Source organism: Empidonax traillii, unplaced genomic scaffold (genome assembly GCF_003031625.1).
Source record: "Empidonax traillii isolate 1590-97213 ecotype Southwest subspecies unplaced genomic scaffold, ASM303162v1 scaffold82:size1209730, whole genome shotgun sequence".
NCBI lineage: Eukaryota > Metazoa > Chordata > Aves > Passeriformes > Tyrannidae > Empidonax > Empidonax traillii.
Genome location: NW_020955275.1, coordinates 1,105,806 through 1,130,951, shown reverse-complemented (window position 1 = coordinate 1,130,951; position 25,146 = coordinate 1,105,806). Strand labels below are relative to the sequence as shown.

Below are 25,146 nucleotides of genomic sequence, written 5' to 3'. Positions count from 1 at the left end.
AGATGTTGTAGTTTTATTGTTATATAAGGTGAAAGTTGCCACTTTTAATTATGAGAGGGTAATGGTTGTCATTTACTATAGCAGCTTCTGAACTTATGGGACCCAAATCCTGAGTAGAATGCCACAGCGATGTACGATCCAACTATTATGTTTCAAAAGTAAGAAAATAGTAAAAATTCATCTAGTAATGAAATTCCTTTCAGAAAGAAATGTGTTAACAAGAGCCACATAAATGCACTAGATTATTAGGTGTGCTAGATCTAATGCAACTTTCTATGACTTCAACCAGATATTTTATAAACCTAAAAAATATATATGCATACATATATATATGTGTGTGTGTATGTGATTGTTTTCACTCTACCTGTCTTAAAGGTAACAATTATTTTCATGAAAAGCTTTTCTAAGATTTGTGTTTCTATTATGATAATATGAATGTCACAGGAAAGCCAATTCTCAAGAATTTTGCCCACTTATCATTGAACATTTTGCAGAAGGAAGGATAGGGATTCAAGATTTGTGTATTTTCTCTGAGTGGACCTCCAGATTAAGAGTTATTCAGAGTCATAAAAGAATAAACTTCCTATCTAATTTGTGGACGTAGCTGTATTTTTTTAAACACTCGGCTAGCATGAAAAGTAAATTAAATTTTTGCTGTCACTGGCTTTGAACATGATATTGTTTGCTTGTGCAATATGGAGAACAGAAGATCCTGTTTATGATGTTTAAGCTTTTTTATAGTAGTCTAATGGGTTTTTTTCTCTTTATACTTACAGACCAAGTGAGGGGCAGAATGTCCTACAACGGAGATGACCTTGATGTGAGAGTGTGGATTATAACACAAGTAGACAGCTTCTTCACAGACATAAGCCACCCTGTGTGATTGGGTCTTAAAACAGGCAGGGGTGCTTTGCAGGGGTGCTTTTATCCTGGGGGATACAGGACACAGACTGCCTTTTGTGAGCCACATGCTGACGATGCTCCCAGGTATGCTCTGCTGCTGCATGCACAGTGGCTACTAGAAGCTGCAGCAAGTTCTTGTGCATCTTCATCTGTCTTTGGCAGAAATTTGCCAAAAATATATGAATTACTGAGAGGGTAAGTAAGGATAATACTTGTCTCATAGCAGATGCCTCGTAGAACAATAAAAAGGAGAGATGTTGCCAGTAATAAACAGAAAATTTTATGTGTGCACAAAGCTTAGACAGTACAGTTTACTTACCTGCTTTTGACTGTAGAGAAAAAAAAATATATTTAAAAAAAAAAGGAATATAAGGTTGTAAAAAAAATTTACTAGATTGAAAGGATAGTATTTTTAATAAGCCATATGACTGCACAGTATTTGTTTGAGAAGTAGTTACAGGGTTTTATAAATTTAAGCTAAGACTCCATAATGGAAATATTTTTAAAGATTGTCATAATAACAGCAAACAGAAAAGAGCAACAGAAAAACAGAAGAGTATCTGGCTAGGAATGGAAAAATAGTATTCTGTTAATTCTCTAGATCACTGAATGCTTTAGAACTATTTTAACTTTCTTGTTACCAATCATTGCAGAGATTGGATATGAAATATTTTCTGTTTGATGTTGAAATGGGATCTAAAACCTAATTTCCCTGTGCTTGACTTTGACTCCAGTTTCCTACCTGCTAAATGTAAACACACTGGTATCTCTTCCCACTGAAATAAAAAACTGAGTAGCAGATCATCAGTGTGTCAGAAGTGGAAACAAACAAACAAAAAGTGATTTTGACCCTTTCTTCCATTTCAGAGTCTGTTGTATCTGAGCATTCAAGTTTTCTAGGGGAAACTTGAGAATCTTGCTTCATCTAATTCCTTAGCCTTCTTCATTGTAAACAGTAACTATCATTTTTCATAAATATTTGCAAAGTTTCTGCAGCTGTGTGGGCTGAAAATAGTATGCAGCTCTGTAATATCAGAGATAAGATTGAAAAAGTGTGAAAATTGTGTGGCAAAACAGGAGAGCTATGTGTTGGAAAAGAACACATGCCAACACATAAAAAAAAAAAAATTAAAAAAAGACATTTTATGTCCTAGCTTTTGATGTTTTTTTAATGTGACAAAAGAAGCTACTATTGTTTACAAAAACTCTTGCTAAATCAGAGAGTTCTATTTGCACATAGAAGTTTCCAGAAGGCTTTTACCCTCAAAAGGATTCTGAAGTAATTTTAAAAATATTTGGTAAGTGGTTTTTTTTCTTATCAGATGGGCAATAAGATAGATTTCCTAAAGAAAAAAGATAAAAATGGAAAGGGAATAAAACCTTCTACACAGTTGTTTGTATATGCATTATTTTATGTCACTGTGCGTGATATAAAGTAAAGAAAGGCACATCTACATCTATATGACTCATTTAAATTCTATTGAATTCCTGGTTTAAAGATCTATATGTGATACAGACTTTGATGTACTGTGAAGCTGAATCACATATTTGTGTGAAAGAAAATGTATGAAATTAATGAAATTGAGAATTGAATGTGGGTTCACCAAAGCTGCTAATATTTTCAGCTGTAATCACTTTTGCAGTTTTATTTTTCTTCTGATTTCTTTGATTGGTTTTAAAGATTTTTACCCAGCTAGGGATCCAAAATGATACAATGTGATATGGAAGACAAATATTATTTGCAAGTGGTGAATAAACGCTAAAAATCACCTGCCTTTATTTCTTATTAGTAAATTAAACTACTCAACAGCCTAGTACTACCTGTGATGATAAGGATGTTCACAAGGTGTTACATCAGAAAAAATGTCACTTTCACTTGTCTTAAGGGTTCTGGGTCTTTGAGTCCAATTATGCCTTTACATTTTTAAGACATTCTGTAGAGCAACTGATCTCAAAGTTCCTGAAATAATTAGAATGACATGTCTCAGGCTGCCAGATCACTACAGCTTGACAATAAAAACAAAAATTGCAGCCCCTTGAATGGCATTAGGATATGCTGAAATAATTTTTGAAGGGCTGTTACAAACAGTAAAAATCAAATTGTGTTCTGATTAAGCTCTCAAATGAGTTTTCTCAATGTGCTTGAATTTGTACTTACAGGGAGTTAGATGGCCCAACTGATGCCACATGAGAGTTGAAGGAAGGGAGACTTGTCTTTATAAAATCAAAGATTTTAAGAAATTTGGTATTGCAGGGTCTTTTTGCCCTTTAAACTAGTGGTATAGTGGTCTACAAGGAACAAAAAACAACAAACAAACCAATCTTTTGTATGAAGCAAAACAAGGAAAACTGTCCCTTAAACCACTATTTTTCTACATTTATGTCATGTTTAAGCTACAATTTAACAGAGTAAAATACTCTGATATGTATTGTCATGACCAAACCTCCCTGTGCAAAGAAATTGATGAATTGATGAATTAAATTGTGATCTGTAAAAACATATTACTTTGTATAATTCTGAAAACATTTCATCCCAGTTTTCTTTAGCTGTAACACATTTTTGCTTTGTTTTGTCTTTGAATGGGGATAAACAACATCACATTTATCACTATATTTTCATTAGACATTTATATGCATAACAGTTAATCATACTCCAGTGCTGCCCTAGCTGGTTTTGTTCAGTTAATAATTAAGCACTTGCATATGTGATTAATAGACAATTCTATTTCTAAAGTTGTCATTTCCTAAATACCACTGCACTGCAATAACTGTCAGTTACCCCAGATTCCTTTAAAATATTTACTTTTTGCGTGTCTGTGATAGTGGTCATAAATACTGGTGTTTAGAGACTTCTGAATTTTAGTTAGTGGCAGGAAAATTCAGAATTACCATTAATTAATTAATTCTGTGATAAAATCTGACAGGTTAGAGTTGGACTCAGTGATATCTGGGAGTCCTTTCCAACTCAGCATTTCTCTGAAACCACAGTTATTGCATATAGTGATGGCTACAAATCCTTTTGGTTTTGGTCTTCCTTTACCTAACGAAAAGGGTTAAAAACACTTCTAATCCAAAGATTCTCTAATCATTGTTTAGATTCAAAGATACTACATAAGGCAGTGACATTATTTACACATATGGCATAAAATTATCGGTCAAATTACCCAAAATCACAGCATATTACTCTTAGTTACTTCATCAACACAAAACTATCAAAGTCATTTTGAAGTAGTGTGGTCTTCATCTCTGATCCCAGATTTTGTGAAGATAACACAAACAATGGTCCTTTGGTAGAAGAGATGACAGGATGAAAGACAGATTTTATAATTTAATTTGATTAATCTTGAATGAGGATTTAATAATTGTTGAGCTAGTTTGGTTCTGCTTCCAAAATCATATTTATGAGGGTAAATAAGCATGACACATTCTTATTTGATATTTGTAGATAGGTAAATAGGATCAAATCATGGTCCAGTATTTATACAAATGAAGAGACTGCCTACTTCTATTTTGTTTTTATATTTAATCAAAAGGTAGTCATATTTTACAGCTCAGAAACTACTTCTCTACAATAATTGTTTCATCACTATTATTTGATATATAATAATCCATCCTTAAAGATTTTAAAAGACAATATTTGCTTGCCTCTGTACTCAGCATATGTGTTTATGCTTCTGATCTGCTCTGTCCAGAAATTTCTATTTTTTTGGCATCATCATCTGTGGAAATCACTGTCTGACCTAAGAGAAGCACTTTTTTTAGTTTACAAATCATTATTCTTTCTGTCCCAGAAACAGCCCTTTAAACACATCAGGCCAAATCCTGCTCTTGGTTGCTCTGGTCTAACTCAGGAGTAACTCCAGAGGTTGCAGTGGTGCCATCCTGTGATTACTGCACATCACTGTAAGTGCTAGCAGAGCATAGCTCTTCCTAGTGCTTACAGACAAAGAGGTTCACCTCCATTTCTCACAGGTTTTGATAAGCAGTGCTGTCAGGAGGGAACGGGGTGCAGAATTGCACTGCTCAGTGATTTACCATCTGGAGATAGGTGTTTTTATTTTCCCAAATGGGGTGGAGGGAGATTTAATTTCTGTAATTTCTAAGACTTTTATCTTGTGAAGTACATGTCAGTGGGCCAAAATACTGGCTGTCACCAGCATCTGTTCTCCCCTGCTCCCTCTCTCAAATGTCTTAGTGAAGGTGGAAAACCAGCAGCAGTTTCTTGACAAAGTTTGTCTAATGTCAAACAATTATTTGTTTTACAGAATAGACAGTTTTAACTATCACTTCAAGCCAGGCATAGGTGATCAAAATTTCCCTTCTCTGGTGCAGGATTCGCACAACATTCACAAGCTGGAAGTAGAGTGTCAGGCTGTTTCTTTAAAACAGACTTATTCCCATATAAGTCTAGAAAAAATTATAAGGCTACCTGACTGCATAAGATGTTATACCTCCTTCCCTGTTCACATGCATTTTTTGCAGTGATTTATATTCCTGTGGAGGCATATTTGGTTTTTTTAAGTTTTGTTTGTTTGGGGTTTTGGGGGTTGAGGGTGTTTTTTGAAAGGTATGTCTGGCTTCTCCAGTTCTTAATGGATATCAATGCAATATCCAGCTGTATTTTGTCTTATCTGTAGTATTTTAAAGACAAATTTCTACATTCAATATGTATGCTGTTGTACCTTAGAATATCTCCATTAGATATTTTATAGGCAATGCTGTGCAGCAGCCATTTTTGTCTGAGATTAATCTTAGTGCTTGTAATATTTCCCATTAGACTATGACATATGGATTTATAAAAAAAAAAAAAATAGTCTAGCCTTAGGAATATAAGACATTTTTTTATGTAGAAGAAAAACCAGCAACACTCAAGGTAAAATAGAAGTTGAATTTGGAATTGTTCTCAGACAGTATTTATCATCTAAGCGTTTGGGGTTAACTTTCCCCCTTTTTTTTTTTCCCTCTTCTTGTTTTTTTTTAGCTATATTATTATTTATAATAGAAGGTATTGCTTTGCTCACTGGCTTTGTCACACTCAGCAGCAACCACAATATGAAGCATAACCAGAAAAAAAATATTCAATTTTTGGTTTATCACAATGAGTGTATTAAAGTAACAACAGAATTCATTACCTGCTGTCTGTCAACATGGAACTTCTGTAGCTGGACACCAAAGCTTCCATTCAAAAGCTGACTCTGTCACTGGAAGACTCACACAGCCCATCTCAGCAGATGGAAGCCTGATCCCCATGATGGGGCACGATTTGATGTATATCTACACAGCATCACAAGGCCAGAGGGGAAACAGCTCTCAACTCCCATCAGGCAGTACTAGTCTCTGAGCTGAACTCATCACATATAAGTAGATCCTGGGATCTCAGAACTTTCTCTCTTTTTTTGTCTTATAAAGTCTACCAGCAGCTGCTCACTTGAAATTGATGACATTTTATTTTTCCCTGTCTATAAGAGCAGCTTGTTTACTGTATTGCCAAAATGGAATGAATGAGACACCACAGAAGAAAACAGTCACATTAGAATCATTTAACATTATTATCAGTGCATCATTTCTCCCTTGGTGATTATAACCTTCCAGTTATTGAACTTTATTTAACATGTTTAGCAATAAATTTTAGAATGTGAGCAGTTTGCTGAGGTTATCATAAAAATAACAGTCCATTTCAAACGATTCCTAAGTGGGGACTTCTGGCAATAAAAAATAAAGCTTGCAATATGTGAGTCTAATAGCATGTACAGTGGAGTGTTACATCTTTCATACCTCCAGTGGATTTTTCCCAGTCCCCTTCAATTTTTAAACAAATTTGAAACAGATCAGGCCTGAATCATGCAAGACATCGTTAAGTCTAATTGTGTGTGAACAGAGGGAAGGGAAAGGAAGGAAAGGCAAGGCAAGGTGAGGGATTTCCTGACCGAAAGTCACAGCGAGCAACAAATCAAGAACAAACTTGTACCTTTCAGAACTGAAGAAATTAAAGCAATGAGAGTTAATGAATATTGTTTTCACCTCCATGGAAACAATCAAACTTTTTAATAGCATCATGTTGTCTCCCAGTGATGAAATTATCTAATGTCCATCGGTCAGTTTTGCTTATAGCCGACGTCTCAACAAACAGAATATAATTTCCCACATCTATATGTGGATACATGTGACCTTTATTACAAATTGTTACTCAAATCAAGATTTCCTTTGAGGGGGAAAAAAAAAGAAAAAAAAAAAAAAAAAAGGAGAGAGACATAACAACATAACATCTTTACTTCAAGGTATGGTCCTGTGCAGACCTAAGAATTGGAGTCGATGATCCTTGTTGGTCCCTTCCAGATCAACATATTCTCTGATTACGTGATATATGAAGAAAAGTGTTGCAGCAGAGTCCTGCATTCCCTGAAAGCAAGTAGGAACAGTGGTAACCCTGTAAGCCCGACCTACTTCTTATGGATGTTTGCTGCCTTCCTGGGTCTCAGGTTAAAGCTGATCCCAAGCTGGGCTCAAAGCATTATAGTGAACGGAGTTACATCCAATTGGTGGACAGTGGGATTCTTCAGGGCCTGATTTTAGGGTTAGTATTCTTTAATGTTTTTTATACATTATCTGGACACAGGAATCAAATGCACAGCAAGGGAGTTTTCTGATAATACTACACTGGGAGGAGCTGTGGGATCCTTTGAGGGTCAAGAGACCTTACAGAGAATTTGGATAAACTAGAGAGCTGGACAATCACCAGTTGGAAGTCGTGTATGAACCACATATAAAATTTAATGAGATCAAGTGCTGTATTCTCTGTCTGGGATGAAGTAATCTTGGTCGTGCATACAGGCTGAGGAGGATATGCTGGAGAGTAGTCCTGCAGAAAAAGAATATGGGGCCTGAGAGTCAAAAGGTCTGACCATGTTCTTCGGTGCATAAGGCACAGCATTGGCACCTGCACCTGTTCAAAGGAAGGGGATTGTCCCACTCCACATCGTACTTGTGTGACCTCACCTTGAGTCCTGTGTGCAGTTTTACAAGGAGAACATCAAACTATTGGAGCATGTCCAGAGGAAGAAGATCAGGATGCTGAAAGGCAACAAGGGCAAGACTTTAGAGCAGTGCCTGTGGTCACTTTGCTTGTTCAGCTTGTTGAAGGATGAGGATTGAACCCATCACAGTGTACACCTTCCTTGAGCGAGGTAGCACAGGGAGAGGTGCTGATCTTTCTGCAACAGGGCATGAGGAGATGGAATAAAGCTGTGCCAGGGGAAGTTCATAGTAGACATTAGTAAAAGGTTCTCCAATAAAAGGGTGGGTGGTCACTGGAACAAAGTTCCCAAGGAAGTGCTCACAGCACTAAACTCCTCAAAGAGAGTGTGGATGGTACCCTGTCATATGGATTAGTTTTAGATAGTCCTGTAAGCAGCAGGGAATGGAATCAATGATCCGTAAGGGTTCTTTTCAGCTTGAGGTATTCTGTGATTCTATGAATCTAAGGCTGGAATTGAAACCAAACCCAAAACTAACCTGAAGAAAACCAGCCAAATTACCTATTTTATTTTAAAGAAAAAAAAAAAAAGGAGAAAAGAAAGATATTTTCTCAGCTTTTTTAATCTATAATGAAATGTATAGGAGAGAAAGGCACAGATCTTCCTTTTTCGTAGAATATTTGCATTACTAACTCTGTTTCCCATATAAGGGGATGTTTTGCAGATTTTTCAATGTGGCATATAAACATTGATTCTGTTCCACATGGTTCTGTTTACAAAAGGCAATAATTGCACAAATGCATTTGCTAAAAGATTTCCTCCAAAATACTCACTAGTAACAATAATAACAACAGAAGCAGCAGCTAAAAGCACTCTGAAAAGCAAAAAAGTTTTGAATTTTTTTGAGACTGCTGGAGAAAGGTGTTTGTTTTCTTACCTGTTCTTGCTCTTTTAAACCGCAAGGCAAAATATTTATTAAAGGAATTTTTATCTTGACATGCTCTTGAAAACTGATAAAAATTCTTTCTACTACTTGATTTTCCAGCTTCCTGTGAAACCAACTGGAGAGAATGCCCAATCTCAAAAATGTACATTTTAAAGAAATACGATTAATTATTGAAAAATATAAAAAATATACTTTAATAAAGCCTACTGTCTCTGAAGCTAAAAATTTAGTCATGGTGAGGACAAAACATTCATATTTTGAATTTTGATTTTACATTACACTCTCAAAACTATTCTTGAGAAGTGTCATTAGAAAAAAAAATGAGATTAGTATATATGGCTACACATTACCCTTTATCTTTTAAAAATGTCTTTCACGAAATATTCTTCACTGTACTTGCATACATACTAAATAATTCATATTTCACACAATAAATAGAATATAAGATTAAATAGTTTGAGTCCATAAAAAACATTTGGTTTTGTAATTTTATTTCTACTGTTATATATTCCATGTTTCTAATGAGCAACTTGATTGTAGCAATTTCCTTCACAACTGAATTTTGAGAAATATAACCATTCCCCCTAATATAAAAGAGTTCTATTTTATTTTTCGAGCTACTTATAACTTTAAGCTGAGACAGTCTTAGTCAGTTTACCACAGTTTTCTTTCTTTTCTATAGCAAAACCAACTTAATCTATCAATGACAAATTTTAAGTAGAGACAGAGATAGATATAGGCTAGAATACAATAGAACAGAATAAAATATTTAAGCTGTAAGGGGCCTATCCACAATTGAACAGTCTAAATACCTGGTCAATTCAGGGATGACCAAAATGTAGTGCATATTATTATATATAAATTTACCAGATGCCTCCTAAACGCTGTCAGGCTTAGAACATCAACCACCACTCTAGGAAGCTTTTTACAGTGTTTGACCAACCTCCCAAACTCCTTCTGTCAAGTCTGAACCTCCCTGGGTGCAGCTTTACCCATTGCCATGTGCCCTATCATCAGATTCCAGGGAGATGAGCTCAGCATCCTTCTCTCCGTGTACAATTCTCAGAAAGCTGTAGAGTGCAGACTCCCTTTCTCCAAATTAGACAAGACCAAAGACCTCATCTGCTCCTCACATGAAATGCAGTTCAATCATGTCACCAGTTTTGTTTCCTGTCTCTGGACACATTCAAGTACCCTTACGTCCTGTGGTAGACTGTGGGACCCAGCACTGTACACAGCACTCAGGAAGAGGTGGCACCGATAATGAATACAGCAGGATCATCACCCCTTCTGACAGTCTGGCTGTGGTGTTTGATGCACCCTGGGAAGCAATTTGCCCTCTTGATTGCCCCAGCACACTGCTGACTCACAGTGAGCCTGCTGCCAACCAGCATCCCCAGATCCTGTTCTGCAGGGCTAATCCCCAGCCACTTCTCTCCCAATTCCTAATTTTGTCCAGAGTTTCTCTATCCTAGGTGAAGAATACTACACTTGGACTTGTTAAATTTCATGCTACTGGTGGTTGCCCAATGCTCCACTTTGCCTAGGGCCCTCTGCAAGGCCTCTCATACCTCAAGAAAGAACAAACAACATCTCCTGGTTTTGTGTCATCAGCATAAACCTTAATGGTGTGTTCAACTCCTGAGCCAGAAATGGTGGCCAAATGGCATGTACATCTGCAAATGTCACAACACATACACATCAATAGAAAGATAAAATACAGCTACCAGAAAACCATGGTACCTCCTACAGGAGATGGTTCATTTGGTGTGTACTACACTGAGCTCAGTGTCTGGCTTAAAAAATCAGTAAAATGAACAGTTGCCAAACCATACATTAGATATCAACTTTTGATTCTGTTCTATATCCATTTTGCTCCTACTTGTTTAGTAGCATTTACTATAATGTACCGTGACTGAATCATCAGCTCAAATTTTCAATTACCTCTACCTTTTTTGGGATTAATTTTAATGTTTTTTTTTAAGTTTCATAAATATGAACATTTCATGACTGACTATCCAAAAGTAATAATAACTCATTCGTTAACCTATACTGAGCCTAGACTTTGTGACATAGCCTGGAAATGATTTCCTCTCCAAATTTTGAAAAGTAGCAGAACTGAGGTATTAAGAGAGCAAATACTCATTATCTTTGTTTTCCATGTACTTACACCTATCTACAAAACAAGGACTTTCTACAGTTTGCCATTGGATGATTTTGTGTTGAAATACTAAGAAGTTCAGAAGCAGATGAATTTTGAAAAAAAATAACAATTTGATACATTCGAGTCCTATAATCATTACAGCAAGAATCTCGAAAGCCTGTCACTGGAATCAATGGAATTCTTTTTGATTGATTCATTTATATCAGGACTCTTTTGTCTTTTTATCCCCCTCAGAATTTTGTGTTCTTATTCTTCACTATCAGAAGTGTTAGCTCTCTGTCACATTGAATACATTAGGAAGACTTGGAAAGCCTTGAAATACAGTGTTGCAGTTTATTCCCAACAGTATTCAGAAGTCTGATCTATTTTTTATGATAAGAGTATTGATTACTCACTCATGCATATTAATCTGAGTACTTCTCTTTTTGCTGTCAATATACTCCATCCAAAGTACAGAATGAACCATCCATCTGTACTGCATTACCCTTTTGAAAGTACGTCTGAGGCATTTTCTTATTGTGTAAACTAGTAATCCGGAAAATTGCCATTATTTTAGAAAAGAGCAATTTTTAAAAAATTATGTAGGGTTTACATGCTCTTATGGGTTCTTTTAAAATACTGGCTTTTCAGAAAAATTCTTAAAAGCATTTGCAGAAGTGAAAAAAGAAGGGAGGGGAGTGTGTGAAATATGTCTGGTAAGGACAAAAATTCTCTTACTTTGATAATGTTAAATAGATACCAACAATTTCTGTCTTTATACCTTCTCTCTGGTAACCCAGATCATTTCTTGGTCATTTTAATTTCCATTCCCGTAACTGCCCTTCTTAAGATTATTATATATAATGTAATTTTGATAGCTTTAATCAAGTTACTTGTGAGACTAGTCAGAAAAAAAAAGGAACGCAATAAGGAACAAAAAGAGAAAAGTATATGTGAAAGAATGTGGCAGTTGGAATGGGATTTGAATTCAAAACCAGCTTTGATAATCTGCTGTGATCAAAACATTGCAACTTCATTATCCAGAAAACACCTATAACAATGAGAGTAAAATAACAACACTGTAATGACCTAACTGCTTCTATATGTAAACATTAATTTCTTTGTTTTCTTAGTAAACCTTACTTCAGATCAGGAAATCAGAGCAAGCACAGCTACAATCAGAGTAGGTCGTTACAGAAAATGAAAATTAAATAGTTGTTCAGGTTCCCGTGAGTCCTGCAGTATGACTGCACATACCAAACGCTGGAAGAGATGGGGCTGATTTGCTCTTCTGAACTCTTTTCAGAATCATATTGACTATTATGGCTCATCTCTCAGCACTGGCTATATTTGGGTTTACTCTTTACTCCTGGGACTCTGTTGACTTAGAGCAGACAGTAAGCTCTATTAGAAAATGTGAAAAATTCATTTATTTAACTTTAAAAAAATCTAAAGAGATATTTCAGAAACACTTTGCCCACTATTTTTATTGCACTGCTTTTGATATACAACACTTCCATGTATCACTCTTTTTATAGCAATTTAGTTGACTTGCCAAAAGGAAGTAAAATGATAATTAACCTACTTATTAAATGGAAAAATATATTTCCATATCAAGAGGGTAAATAGAAAAGTAACTTGTAACAGAAGAAGGGCTTTGGATAAGTTTTCATTTCAGCTCTGGATTTTACAAATTGGAAAAGTCTACCACTATAAATGTTTAAGCAGAAATCACTAATGTCTTCTGAGAAGAGAATATAAGAGCTTCATATCATTTTGTGTAATGTCTTCAAATGAATGTCTGACATGAAATGATGAGTATTGAGTACTTTTAAATTTCTATTAAAATTGCCTGAAGGCGGATCAGCCATGGATGGTACCAGGAAAGTTATACCATCCAAGTCAGGTAATCACCTTTGTTTTCAAAGTGTGTTGATTCCATCATAAGTATTTAATTCATTCCTAGTAAATGCACATATTACTTGAGCTTTTGTTATTTTTCCTTTCTCACAGACAATTGCTTCCTCTCTGCCTCTCCCCTATTGTTTTGGGTTTTGTTTCTTTGTTTTTTGGGGGGACTTTTGGTGTTTTTTTCATGGAGAAGAGGGGGCAAGGAGTGGGATGGTTTATTGGTTTTGTGTGGTTTGAGTTGGTTTTTTTTACAGGCATAATCTATGTAGTCATTTTCCCAGGGGAAATAAGTAAATATACCAATCATATCCATGATAGAGTTTATAGAAATCTGTGACAAATGACCAGGATCTGGTGGTATCCTCTTAAGTAGATTTAACAGCTTAATAAAAGCCCCTTGAAATCCCTCAAAAATTCTTTGAAAGTTGAAGACATAAGGGCCAATATAATTTAAAAAAAAAAAATAACAATGGTTTCAGATGACAATGTGAAATCAGATTTCTCACATCTTTCCAAAATGAGTATCATAAGATAAAACTGTAAGTTTAATAATTCATTTTAATTAGGGTTTTTAATGTGAATTATCATCTTTTTTTTTCAACAGAAACTTTGAAATGGCATCAGATAAAATATTAATTTAATCACAAAAATTAAATAGGCTAAGCTCCTTGGAAATCAATTAAAATAATACAATTATGCTAACCTGAGTAACATACAAGCTTATATTGATAAGGTACAAGAACTGCTATTATTTCATAGTCAAGTACAGGTTTTTCCTATCAAGAAAGTAATAAACTATACACTTTGACTGAGTGATTTAAGCCAGAATTGATTCATAGAATCATAGAATGGCTTGGATTGGAAGGAACCTCAATGATCACCTTGTTCTCACCCTCTACCATGAGCAGGGATACTTTCCACTAGACCAGATTGCTCCAAGCCCCATCCAACCTGGTCTTGAGCACTTCCAGGGATGGTGCATCCACAGCTTCCCTGGGCAACCTGTGCCAGTGTTTCATTACCCTCACAATAAAGAATTTCTTCCTAATATCTAATCTTAACCTACTCTCTTTCAGCCTAAAGCCATTACCCCTTGTCCTATTGTTGCCTATCATGCCCTTGTAAATAGTCTCTCTCCAGCTTTCTTGTAGTACTACTGTTTCAGTAGTGCAAGGTTGCAATAATGTCTCCACAGAGCCTTCTCTTCTCCAAGATGAACAGTCCCATCTCCCTCAGGCTGGTTTCATAGGTGGGGTGCTCCAGCACTTTGATCATCTTCATGATCTTCCTCTTAGGTTCCTTCCAACAGGTTGGTGTCCTCCATCACTACTCCAAGGGGGATCTCATGAGGGCAGAGGGGCAGAATCAACTCTCTTGACCTTGAACCTTTTCCTGGAGATTTAGGTTCAAAAACTTGGAGTCTGACTTCAGATTTAATTGCAACATTTATTCTGTTATTCCCATGATAAGATGAAACATCTCTTTCAGTTAGTGTTGTTAAAATCTTGAGAAATGCATTACAAAATGTTACTGCATTTATCTCACTCAATTCTATATATAATAGGACAGAGCGAGGTTCGGTAGTGATAAACATTAAAAGATCTGGTTCTGGTGTTCACTTTGATCTTCACTGAATTGAAATCTTTAATTTGATATTTCATTTTTTATAGAAATGTATCATTTTTAGTGCAGTATCTACTGCATTACAATTTCCATCCAGAACAGCTGAGGCACTATTTATTTAAAGATAGACTGCCCTAACATGTACATGACACTGCTGCTGGTCAGGTGCACCTTGGCTTTGTCCTGGTTCCAGCTATTTTGTAAATTTATTGCATTATTGAATTTCCACTTTACAGTAAGATCCAGATTCATTTCTGCACTGCAGACACTTTTCCAGTTACAAGCTTTTCCATCTTTATGCATGTTAGTGTTTCTTCCAACAAAAAACACCTTAAATCACCTTATAATAGATGTTTTTAGAGTGCTTTCTCTCTTCTCTTACTGAGCCAATTTTGAGTTTCACCCTGACCTACTTCTGCACCTGCGTTCTTCCAGTTCATCTGTTCTCAGTGACACCTGCAAATTTTATTAGCACACACTGTGTTCAGCTATCCAAATTATAATGAAAGTATTAAATGCCACAGGACATTTTTCAGATAGAAAACAAAAGTCTAAAGGACCCACTTGACACTCCTTCACTGTCTGCTGTTGAATTATTGAGAACTATTCTCTGATAACATCCAGTTTTGTGTCTGTTTTCTAACACTTTTACCAAACCTGTACACTTTGCTCAATTTTATCTGTTACATAATGTAGATAACATAATAACCATGCATTGTGGTTTGAGGGAATAGTATGATAACATTCATATTTTTAATATAATATTATGACTCCTGTACACCTCAAGTAGTATTGTCCATACCTCTCACTTGCTGGCTCAAGGATTTATTTCATATCAATTTAACATTTCTCTTTCACTATTCTTTTCAAGGAAAATGAGGAATTGATATGCAGCTGTGACTCCTGAGCAACAGTGAGATGATGTAGTCTTGAGTGGTGTCCTAAAATGGAAGGAAAGGAAAATATTTTCTGAATGACCCAGGTGAAGTAGCACCATTTTAGGGTTTATATATGCAGGCTGATATCCTTATACTATTAAATGAAGACACATTATTTGATATATCTGTGGCCCGGAGCACAATAATTTTAAAAGGTGCTCACATCCATGTTTTCTTGACTTTCCCATTCATTACAAAATGTCCCGATCATTAGAACTGCTTAGTAATAGAGCAATTAAATAATTACATTGCTTGTGGCAGCTGCAGATTTAATGATCACACAGTACATCAGTGATTTTTTAAAGATCCAGAAAGCATTCACAATTTCTCACTCAGCAATGAAAGTTACTTACGTGACACACTTTACCCTTTTTATGGTCTTTTTGGCAATATATCTTGAATATTCTGACTTAAGAAAAATGATCAAATTTTTAAAGGAAATTCAAGGTTTAACAGGTAAATGGAAATCAGAGAATAAAATTAAGCAAAATTAAAAATTATAAAAATAATTAAATTTTAAATATGCTTAAGTATGTGACATTAGATGCGACAAACTCCTCAAAGACAAGGAATAGCCATAATAACCAATACTCTGTTAATATTTACTGCTATATTACCAAAGGTCAGAATGTTAGACCTTTATTCTAACGGGTCTAGAATGTGTGGATAAACCTATAAAATGGCCTTTAGAATCACAGAATCACAGAATATGCAGAATTGGAAAGGACCACAAGAGTTCAACTCCTAGCCCTTCACAGGACCATCCCTAAGAGTCACATCATGTGCCCAAGACCACTGTTCAAATGCTTTTTGAGCTCTATCAGGCTTGGTGCTGTGACCACTTCCCTGGAAAGCCTATTCCAGTGTCCAACCACCATCTAGGTGAAGAATCTTTTCCTAATGTCTAACCTAAAACTCCCCTGACACAACTTTAGGCCTCTGGTTCTGTCACTGGTCTCCACAGAGAAAAGATTACTGTCTGCTCCTTGTCTTCCTCTCATAAGGAAGTTATAGACTGTGATGAGGTCTCTCTTTAGTGTCCTCTTCTCCAGGCTGAACAGACAAAATTACCTCAGTTGCCCCTCAAGACCCTTCACCATCTTCACTGGCCTCCTTTGGACACTCTCTAATGGCTTAATATCTTTCTTACATTGTGGTGCCCAAAACTGCACACAATATTCCAGGTGAGGCCACTCTGGTGCAGAGCAGAGCAGGACAATCCCCTCCCTCAATCTGCTGGCGATGCTTTGCCTGATGCCCTCCAGGATACAGCTGGCCCTCCTGGTTGCCAGGGCTAGCTCACATTCAACTTGCCATCAACCAGGATCTCCAGGTCCTTTTCTGCTTTCCAGCATCAAATTGCCCCATCCCAGGTCCACATTTCGGCACTTCCCCTCACTGAACTTCATATGGTTGGTGATTTCTCAGTCCTCTAATTTGTCAAAGTCTCTCTGCAGGCCTCCCTGCCTTCAAGGGACTTCAGTTTTGTGTTGCATGCAAACTTGCTTAATATACCTTCCAGTCCTGTGTCTAACTCATGAAGATGTTGAAGAGTGCAGGGCCCAACATAGAACCCTGAGGAACCCACCAGTGACAGGTCATCAGTCTGGATGTCACCCCAGTCACTGTCACACTTTCTGCTCGACCTATGAGCCAACTGATCACCCACCACATGATGTGTTTATCCAGCTGTGGGCTGGACAGTTTGTCCAGAAGGATCCTGTGAGAGACAATATTGAAAGCTTTACTTAAATCCAAAAAGATTACATCACCTGGCTTCCCTTGATCAGCTAGGTGGGTTACCTTGTCATAAAAGGAAATAAGGTTGGATACGTAGGACTTTCCTTTCATGAAGCTGTACTGGCTGTGACCAGTGACTGTGCTGTCTTTCAGGTGTTTTCAAAACCTCCCAGAACAATCTTCTCCATAACTTTACCAGGCACTGAAGTGAGACTGACAGGTCTGTAGTTTCCAGGGTCCACCTTGCCCTTCTTGAAATTTAGGACAATGTTCACCAACCTCTAGGAGGCCCCAGCCTCCTGTCAGCTGGGACCTCTCTGGACTCCCAACAACTCTCAAAAATTATCGAGAGGTTTTGTGATGACATCAGCCAGCTCTTTGAGGATTCTTGGATGAATCCCATCAGGCCCTATAGATTTGTAGGGTTGCAGCTGGAGCAGCAGATCCTGCACAAGTTCAGGGTCAACGGGGAGTTGATCTTTCTTGCAACAGTTGAGAATGCAGAACTGGCTGATTGTCATTACCATCTTGACTGACCCCCAACCCAGTTGTCAGACCTCCCACCTTTTCATCCCTTGTCTAAGATGTTTCAGACTCTTTTCTCACAAGTTGATTCAGGGGTACCCTCACTTGCTCTTACTTTGGAGGTACAACTGTCTGTCCTTTCCTGGTAGACAGTCACTGGACAGCCTTCTTAAAATGGACCAATATTTAACACTAACAACAGAGACAAAGAAAAAAACAAATTATGGGAATGTACTTACCACGGTTGCTGAATTTCACTGTCTGTTGGAAAAAAGAATAGGCTGTCTGACCCTACTATCCTGTTTTAGTCACTCTAATATAAGGCTCAGTTCCTTTGCACTCATCTCTTATCAATCTGAACTTTTTTTCATGTCTGTTTTTTCTCGGTAGTGAGGCTCAGATTCTACTCCAGTTCCTCCTCTGAGTGTGCTTCTCAGCTTTCCTTCTTCCCTAAAACTTCCTCAGCAGGTTCCACAGAATCAACACACAGTGTGAAGGTGAAATGGTTCTATTTGACTACTCTATCCTCCAAGTAAACATCTCTTCTGCAGTCATTGCCTCACTTCCTGCTCATTTTTCTGTGGTCTTAAAATCAGTTGGCTATATCATGCCAGTGATGCATGGCCTTATCACCAGATTACAGAGTGACTGCAGGACAGATCCAACCCTCTGGCATCTACTACTGCACTATGCTTAGGACTGATGTGAACAACCAGTGTTCCCACTGCCGGGGAGACTGGAGGTGCTTGCAGATCCCTGTCACTGCAACCTCCAATACCTGGCATGCAAGGAAGAAAAAAACTACCCTCCTTTTCCGTTTCTGTTCACAGCAGCTTTTGGCTGCGGAGGCACTCAGAGAGGCACCATGTCTCCAGTTCCAACTGGCAGCAAGTCTGAGCATGTATTTCTAATGGGCACACAGATAAACGTGTATGTGATATACATACATCACACATATATGTATGTATATATGTACATATACATATATACTTATATAGAGAGATATATGCATATGTACACATGGCCATGCACAAAGGTTAATATAAACAAACACAGTACTCACACAAACACAAACAAGATCAATGGCTTCATTCTACTTCGCCCTCTAGCTGAGCAGGATGGATGTTTGCTAGTGGGAATCAACATAGACACACACACATGTGCGTGTGTATATGTATATATATATACATACACACATACATATACACATCTATATGACTACATATGTATATATGTTCCCTCCAGAGGCTGGATTGTCCTAGTTTAAGCTAGGGTTGAGTGAATTTCTTCTCAGTAGCTGTTACAGTACTGTATTTTGTATTCAGAATGAGAATGATGTTGGAAACATGCTGATGTTTTAGTTTTTGCTAAGACGTGTTTATCCTGAGTCAAGGACTCTTTTCTTGTCTCATGCTCTGCCACTGAGGAGGTACGCAAAGGAAACTGGGAGGGAGCACAGCCAGGACAGGTGACCTGAAACTATCAAAGGGACATTCCACACCATAGTGTGTCATGTACAGGATATAAATTGGAGGGAATTACCTGGAAGGGGGGGTCAATCTGGGTTCAGGAAGGATCATTTGACATTGGTCATCAGGTGATGAACAACTCTATTGTGCATCACTTGTTTTTCCCTTCTGTATCATTTACCATTACTGCCATATTTTACTGTATTTTCAATTATTAAACCTAAAAGTTTTACTTTGAATTTTTTCCCCACTCTACTTGAGGGGGGGGGGGGGGGGAAGGGGGAGACTGAGTGAACAGTTGTGTGGTGCTTAATGTGTATCTGGGTTTAAATCATGACTTGGATTCAGACAATCAGTCTGCCCAGTAGCTGTCTCTGGACCTCAGTATTTGACTTTTACACTGGCCCTTTTTATCTTTTTTTACCTCTATTTTCCTGTACCCATTTCTCCCAAAGTGATCGGGATCCCTCCCTTCCCCACCTCTGTCTTCTCTACAAAACCTCTCATAATTAGCACTGTACAATCAAAAAATCCCTTTCTCACTGCATCCGATAGTGTGTCCCCTACTTCTTGTAGTGGCCACTTAGGTATGAGAAGTACATACATAATTCATACATAGGTCATACATAAGCAGTGGAGCACTTCAGAACTTTTCTTCTGACTTCTTCTGAATAGGTCTTTAAGCAATGACTTAAAAATGTAAAGAACAAAATGCTTCATTTTCTGAGATTATCGTCTATGACAAGTTTCAGCCTAAAGGGAAATTTTGTATTCAGATAAGTGTGTAATAAAAGCCCCAGTTAGGCAAAATGTTTTAAATGTAATTGTAATGCTGGAGGACCATTAGCTATGAGTGGCATGGCTTGCCTGCTGTAATGTTATGCTTCTTATCAGTGTGCTGGAGTGGGAGTATAACAGTATGCTAAAGTAAATGAATAAACTCAGTGTAATCAAATCACTGAGTTACAATTACCAGTTTCTACAATACTTGTGATGTATTTCAAAATATGGTGTTTTCAGTTTGGTTTTCAAGGTTGTTTTCATCTTCTTGCAAAGTAAAATAGAACCTGTGGAACTATGACATGTATTAAGTCAGGGTGGACCAGAGGAGGCCTACAGAGAGTGGAGAGAGATGCAAAAAAGCTGCAAGGAAGGCTCAGAAGAAAGGATCTATTTAGAAGACTTCTAGCAACTGTAGCTGCACAGAACTGCTTAAGACCCAGCTACAAGGCCGCAGCCTTGCAGCCTCAGCAGATTCCCCTGTCTGTGCACCCAGGACACTCCTTCCATTATTCCCTAGCTCTTCCTGCCCCTTGAGTGACCAGACATGTTCCCTGCAGCCTACTTCCCCAAGTCCCCTTATCACTGAACCTCAGGATTTGATGTTTCCTAGCAGAAACCCTCCTCTATTCCCGAAACTTCTGTATTCCCCTGTATATAAGCTGTCTTCTTGTTTTAATAAACGCCATTTTGTGGGTCACATCTTGTGTGTGTCCTGTTCCCCATACAAAATGTGCCACTGGATCGTGTCGTGGGACTGACCCCTACCCACAATAGGAGAAATTGTATTATAGTTTGAAAAAAGAAAAATACTTTAAAATAAACCAATAGTATGGGAAAAACAGTTGACATAACATTTCTTTGAACCTCAGATATCATTATTTGACACAACTGTTATAATCTAGATATTATTGATATATTTTTGTATTTGGGGTTTTATTTGGAGTCTATGCCACCATCCAAGCGTGCTTGGCCCCGGCAGATGAACCTCAGGATTAAAGGGTGGGCTCAGTTCCGCGCACACTGTGTCTCACCTAAAAAATCCAATGCGCAGGCTGGAAGGTGTAAAGACCTTCCCCGGTTCTTCGTTCACGAAGGCTGGCCATTACTTACTTACACTGCAAAAAATCTTTGATTCCATCACCTTTTAATTATGTAGTCAGACATGTCTTAAGAATAGAAACAAAATGACAATCAAACACAAACAAACACCTGTTGTCTTCTCTTTCTCAGTCCTTTAATATTTAAGACCTTTGTGTTTAAGTGGAAGTTAATTTTGTCATGGAATATTTTTTCTAAATTTTTTTTGCATGTTTCTCAAGACTGTACTAAGTAATAGTGCAGGCTTCTGGTAGAAATAAGAACACCAGAAATTTTAAGAGACTCTATTTTTGATAATACAGCCCTTTTGGTTTGGGTTAAAAAAAATCAATAATGATAAGCTATTTGAAATCTGTGATCTAAGGTTACTTATACTTACTAGAAGTAAATTTAACTTAACTGTTTATCACTATACCTCAAAAAGTTAAAAAATCTTTTCAGCCTAAGTTTGCATTCTTAGGCTGAATTATATTCTCTTTTGCCATTTCACATCATATGTGAAAACACTTTCACTAAGGAAAGAAAAAAACTATCATCTTCCCTCCATGAAGCTTGGTGTGATCACCTATTCACAATGACAGTTATGATTTGTTTAGTTTCTTTTTTTTCCCTCTTATTAACCATTGGTATAAAAAAAAGTAGTGTATGCTTGCTTCTGTACTTCAGACTGGCTTTGAAGATGGAATCTGCATGCTGTGTTATAAGGAAGGAGTACTTAAGTTTTTTAATGAATCTAGGGATGTTTGTTTAAAATAAAGACTTATGTTCAACCATGTAAAATAATGCAAGGGAAGGTTTTCCATGAAAGGTCTTATCAAATGTCATTTAAGTTCATATTTAGTGATGCTCAGCTCTTTCGCTGGCCAGACAGGAGAATCACAAGAGGGATGTGAGTGAGTAATAATCTCTTCCATCCAAATCTGTCAGCACCTTATCAATGCCCAAGAACTTCTGGTATTGTGACTGTTAGTTTTGCATTACTGGGTTCCACAGCTTCTAGGGGGGCCAAATCAATTAGAACTTCAGAAATTCTACCTCATGACTCAGAAAAAATCCAGATCTAGATTGAGGATCCTAAACTAAGGGAGACCAGGCGCCATGCAGAGCAAACTCACTGCAGTCTCTGGATTTCTTTTACAGTTCAGGTTAATGAACACACTGCCATCCTGCAGATACCAGGTTTGGTAGTCCAGAACATCAAAACCCAAAATGTTTTCATTGTGGTCCTTAATTGCAAAGCAAGTAGCTGACATCAATTTCCCACACAGGAGCTATAAATTAGCCTTAGTGGATTTGCAGATAAAACTTGCTCTGTTTACTCCAGTGATTTTAACTTTGTGAACTGGGATGTACACCCAGCTTCTAAAGGCTCAGTGATATTGATTGTTGTCTTCCCATACCTATTGGAAATGTTATTAATTGTTGATGAGAACCAACAGAAATCCAAATGTATCGGCCACTATTATGTCTGCATTGCTAAGATTCTATTTGCTGCATTTCAGTATCACCTGGTTTATGGCCATAATGCTCTTGCAAATCAGACACCTGAACTGGAGTCTGTACAATGCTGGGTGAACTGGCAGCTGGCTTAAGCATCACTCTACCTTTTCTTCATTTTTTGTTTTTTCTCCTTTTCCTCTGTAACTGTTTCTACATCTGCTCAGTTTTCAGTAACAGTAATAATTCAGCTGCTTTTTTGGTCCTCATCCCTTTACTCCCTAAGAGAACAGAAAAATGTAGCAAAAGGTCTGTGTTAACATAAACCATAGTCTTTGACATTCAGCTTTCTGTCAGATGTTGCAGCAGAGAAAAATCCTTCAACTTATAAAGACCCCCCCATATTATGGTCCAAATTTTGTCAACACAATCACATTAGTAGTCCAGTGTTCACTCTACATCCTCCACAACCTAGAGTGTATTTTCCAGATAAATGGTAAAGTTTAGCATTTTGCATTTGATTTTTCCTTTATGTGTGTAGCATTTTTTACTTGTCTTTGCTCTTTCATATTAGTAATTTCAGACACTTTTGGCAATTTCTCAAGATCAGTTTCAACTGAAATATTTCTTTCAAAATCCTTCCAACTATTTCCAATACAAATTAACTACATATATATTATAGACACACATTCTTTTACATCATCCAAATCAATGACCAAAACTACACATTCCATGCATTTATATGGGTCTAACGAATGTTACTCAGCTGTTAATGGAACTGGGCTGAGTACTTTGGAAGATATGGTGGGTATCTTTGTTCTGTGTTTCCCAAATTCACTTCAGGATAGATTGTTTAATCTCACAAAGATTAATGTTTCTGTATTTTTATAGAGACATGGCTTCAAACTGTCCAACAAGCTTAAATTTTTCTGTGTTAACAGCCCCACTTTCAAAACCAAGTGAAAAACAGAAAAAACTGCGCCAAACCAGACATAGCTACCTAGATACCCAGGAGAAAAAACTGAGGCAAGGAAGATGTATCCTTTGGAAAAGAGAATCAGGTCAGATTGAATCGAACTGGATATACCTGAGCCTATGGGCCCTGACAGGATGCACCCACAAGTGCAATGGGAGCTGGAATGTGTCTTTACAAGGCCCCACTTGTAAATTGTCAGCCCCTTCTTTAATAAGATTAAGAGGCAGGAGCCAGGCAGTGAGAAGCCAGTCAGCCTCATCTTGGACTCTGAGAAGGGGGCAGAGCAGCTGGTTGTTAAAACCATTTTCAGGCAGATATAAGAGTTCAGAAGTAGTCACTATGACTTCAATTAGGGGAAGCCATGCTTGACCTACTTGAAAAATTTCTGTTTTGAGGTAACTGTCTATTGCAAGTGCCATTGTCTACTTTGGCTTAGCTAAGACTTGGGACACTGTCTCCCGTAAGAACATCATAGAGCAGCTGCTACTGTAAAGGATGGATAAGCAGATGGTGGAAACTGACTGAAGGACCAGGCCCAGAGGGTGGTAATCACTGGCAAGAGTCTATAGGATTGTACCTTAGTGGATCAGTACTGAGTCCAGTCCCGTTTAATATCTTTACTAAAAACTAGATGATAGGGTACAGTGAACCCTCATGTTGTCTGCAGACAGCACCAAGCTGGGAAGAGTAGCTGGCTGATAGACCCAAGAGTTGTATCCCTGCAATCTAAAGGGACATTTACAGGCTGGAGAAATGTACTGACATGAAGGGATCCCTTGAAGTTGGAAATTCAACAAATGGAAATGCAGAGTCCAGAACCTGGGGAGAAACAACCTCATGAACCATTACACGCTGGAGGCTGGCCAGCTGGAAAGCAGATACAAATAAAAGTACCCAGGATTCTGGAGGATACCAGTTTGAATATGAATCAGCCATGTGCCCTTGCCACAAAAACAAAACAGATGCTATCCTTAGCTACAGTAGATGAAGTATTATCAGCAGGTGTGAGAGACGTGATACTTTCCCTTTATTCAGCACCTGAAGTGCTGGGTTCAGTTCTGGGTTCTTTTATTGGACATACTTAAGATATAGTTACGGTGCTGAAACATCTTTCCCATGAGGAAGGATTGAAAGAGCTAGTACCCTTTAGCCTAGAGAACAGAAGCCTCAGGAGAATATCATTAATGTATATAAATACCTGAAAGGGGGTTGTGCAAAGAGAACTGAGCCAGGCTCTGTCCAGAGGTACCCAGTGACAGGATAAGAGACAATGGGAACACAGTGAAACACATGAGGTTCTACCTGAACATGAGGAAAGTCTTTTTTGCTCTGAGGGTGGCTAAACACTGAAATAAGTTCCCCGTGGAGGTTACAAAGTCTCTGTCTTCAGCTCTACTAAGAAATTTCCTCTACACAGTCCAGGGCAACTGGCTCTAGGTGTCCCTGTTTGACAAGGTGAAGGGACCTCCAGAGGTCCCCTCCAAATTTAACCTCTCTGTGATCCTGGGACACAGTTGAAGGGAAACAACTTTTGTGGAAGTAGAAAAACAGATCTTGCCAGGAAATTTCAAAATTATCTGTAATGGATAAGTGTGTGGATGTAAGCCTTTTAGGAGACCAATTCCCTAAAACCTGGAATAACACCTGTTTTCTGATTTCTGCATACAGGCGAAATACATA

At 37.6% G+C, this 25,146-nt stretch overlaps 1 long non-coding RNA gene across 1 annotated transcript; it reads right to left on the bottom strand.

Moving 5' to 3' along the window:
* Nucleotides 1-1,339: 1,339 nt before the first annotated feature.
* Nucleotides 1,340-21,170, bottom strand: LOC114056107. The gene is made up of 3 exons (XR_003570913.1): nt 21,159-21,170; nt 20,392-20,395; nt 1,340-1,927 (listed from the first exon to the last, which is right to left on the bottom strand). It is a non-coding gene; the product is annotated as an uncharacterized LOC114056107 (long non-coding RNA).
* Nucleotides 21,171-25,146: the final 3,976 nt, after the last annotated feature.